At 50.0% G+C, this 2,819-nt stretch overlaps 1 protein-coding gene and 1 pseudogene across 1 annotated transcript in view; both read left to right on the top strand.

Moving 5' to 3' along the window:
• The window catches only part of LOC104991019, a 3,185-nt pseudogene extending 487 nt beyond the window's left edge, over positions 1 to 2,698 (top strand).
• Positions 1 to 2,819, top strand: part of PRKD1 (protein kinase D1) — a 352,693-nt gene that overhangs the window by 267,368 nt on the left and 82,506 nt on the right. The gene's annotated exons all lie outside the window — the stretch shown is intronic.

The raw sequence follows: 2,819 nt of genomic DNA, 5'->3' as shown, positions 1-2,819 counted from the left end.
ATTCTCCAGGGAAGAACACTGGAGTGGGTTGCCATTTCCTCCTCCAGTGCATGAAAGTGAAAAGTGAAAGTGAACTCGCTCAGTCGTGCCCGACTCTTAGCAACCCCATGGACTGCAGCCCACCAGACTCCTCCGTCCATGGGATTTTCCAGGCAAGAGTACTGGAGTGGGGTGCCATTGCCTTCTCTGTGAATGCCTAGACAAAGATAATATTATGGTAATGATTTAGAATATTTTAGTCCCATATACAGTAAAGAATATTTCCCACTTCTGAAAAGAGTAACGGCCTGTATAAAGGTGGCGTCGCTAACTAATGCCACTAGACCACCCGTGCTGCATGTCTGCCGTCAGTATGGATTTTGTCCCAAATGTAAGAAAATGACTTTCTCTTCCACAATAGATTCCTTGTTTTTACCTTAAAAATCATCACTTCACATACAAATTAAAATATTGCTAATCCTATTAATTTACCCATTTCTGGCAATTATGTTGAACTTGGATTTCTATAGTGCTGCTAAAATAGAAAGAAAAGTATAACAATATAGATCTTCAGTTCAGTTCAGTCGCTCAGTTGTGTCCGACTCTTTGCGACCCCATGAATCACAGCACGCCAGGCCTCCCTGTCCATCACCAACTCCCGGAGTTCACTCAGACTCACATCCATCAAGTCAGTGATGCCATCCAGCCATCTCATCCTCTGTCGTCCCCTTCTCCTCCTGCCCCCAATCCCTCCCAGAATCAGGGTCTTTTCCAATGAGTCAACTCTTCGCATGAGGTGGCCAAAGTACTGGAGTTTCAGCTTTAGCATCCTTCCTTCCAAAGAAATCCCAGGGCTGATCTCCTTCAGAATGGACTGGTTGGATCTCCTTGCAGTCCAAGGAACTCTCAAGAGTCTTCTCCAACACCACAGTTCAAAAGCATCAATTCTTTGGTGCTCAGCCTTCTTCACAGTCCAACTCTCACATCCATACATGACCACAGGTCTGAGTTCTTGGAGATGTTTGTTGGTGTGGGTCCAGCTAGAGTCCGTGACTTATTCACCCTTGCTCGGAAGAACGCCCCTTGCATCCTCTTCATCGATGAAATAGATGCGGTGGGAAGGAAGAGAGGGAGGGGCAACTTCGGCGGGCAGAGTGAGCAGGAGAACACGCTCAACCAGCTGCTTGTGGAGATGGATGGATTCAACACAACCACCAATGTGGTCATCTTCGCGGGCACCAACCGACCGGATATCGTAGACCCAGCTCTGGTGAGGCCGGCCCGCTTTGACAGGCAGATCTTCTTTGTTTCTCAAGGACCGCTGGACATTAAGGTGAAGAGCTTCTATTTTCAAAGTTCACCCCCAACCTCTGAAGCTGGATAGCGCCCTGGAAAAGGAGAAGCTGGCGAGGAAATCGCATCATTGACCCCGGGGTTTTCAGGAGCCGATGTTGCCAACGTGTGCAACGGAGCTTCTTTGATCGCCGTGAGACACATTTCAGATTCCATAAACCAGAAACACTTCGAACAAGCAATTGAACGAGTGATTGGCAGCTTAGAGAAGAAAACGCAGGTCCTACAGCCCGAGGAGAAGAAGACAGTGGCATACCACGAGGCAGGCCACGCAGTTGCCGATTGGTACCTGGAGCATGCAGACCCCCTCTTGAAGGTGTCCATCATCCCATGAGGCAAAGGGCTGGGCTATGCTCAGTACCTGCCCCGGGAGCAGTACCTCTTCACCCGGCAGCAGCTCCTAGACCGCATGTGCATGACCCTGGGCGGCCGCGTGGCCGAGGAGATCTTCTTTGGCAGGATCACTACCAGCGCCCAGGACGACTTTGCGCAAAGGGACCCAGAGTGCCTACTCCCAGATTGTTCAGTTTGGCATGAACGAGAAGGTCGGGCAGATGTCCTTTGACCTCCCACGTCAGGGGGATGTGGTGTTGGAGAAGCCTTACAGCGAGGCTACTGCCAGACTCATAGATGATGAAGTACGAATCCTTATCAACGATGCTTACAAGAGGACAGTAGCCCTCCTCACAGAGAAGAAAGCTGATGTGGAGAAGGTTGCTCTGCTGTTGTTAGAAAAAGAAGTGTTAGACAAGAACCACATGGTGGAACTTCTGGGCCCCAGGCCATTTGCGGAGAAGTCTATATACGAGGAGTTTGTGGAAGGCACCGGCAGCTTGGACGAGGACACCTCACTCCCCGAGGGCCTGAAGGACTGAAACAGGGAGCGTGAGGGCTCGGAGGAGCCCGCGGGAGAGAAGGTGACCAGCCTGGTCCAGGGCGCCGGCCCTGCATAGCTCCTGGTGCTGCACCCTCAGAGCCGCCCCAAGGGCACGGCGGGAAGGGGTGCTTCGTCCTTGGCCTTGGAGGTCACAGGGGCGGGAGTGCGTCCCCAGCCTCCAGTCTCCTGTGCCCTCACATGGGGGTGTGCTCACCATCACCCGCCCGTCACTCCCACCTCCCTCAGAGTCTCCCTCTGTGATGGGCTATGAAATTAAAGAGTATTTCTATTTGATTTAATATTTTAAAGTAGGAACCCAAGCTACATGCTGCTGTTCTGTGATGGAGTGGTTTTCTAGGAGAGCTGTGTAACATATTTAAAAATAAGAATGTACTGTGTAAATACGGCTTCCTTATGTCACAAATAAAGTGTAAATGCTGCGTTTTTCCTTCTGAAAAAAAAAAAAGGAAAAACCATAGCCTTGACTAGACGGACCTTTGTTGGCAAAGTAATGTCTTCTGCTTTTTAATATGCTGTCTAGGTTGTTCATAACTTTCCTTCCAAGGAGCAAGCATCTTTTAATTTATGGCTGCAGTCACCATCTGCAGTG

The sequence above is a fragment of the Bison bison genome, unplaced genomic scaffold, assembly GCF_000754665.1.
Source record: "Bison bison bison isolate TAMUID 2011002044 unplaced genomic scaffold, Bison_UMD1.0 scf7180017864181, whole genome shotgun sequence".
NCBI classification, from domain to species: Eukaryota; Metazoa; Chordata; class Mammalia; order Artiodactyla; family Bovidae; genus Bison; species Bison bison.
Note: the sequence above shows the minus strand (reverse complement) of the source record. Positions and strands in the feature narration are given on the sequence as shown.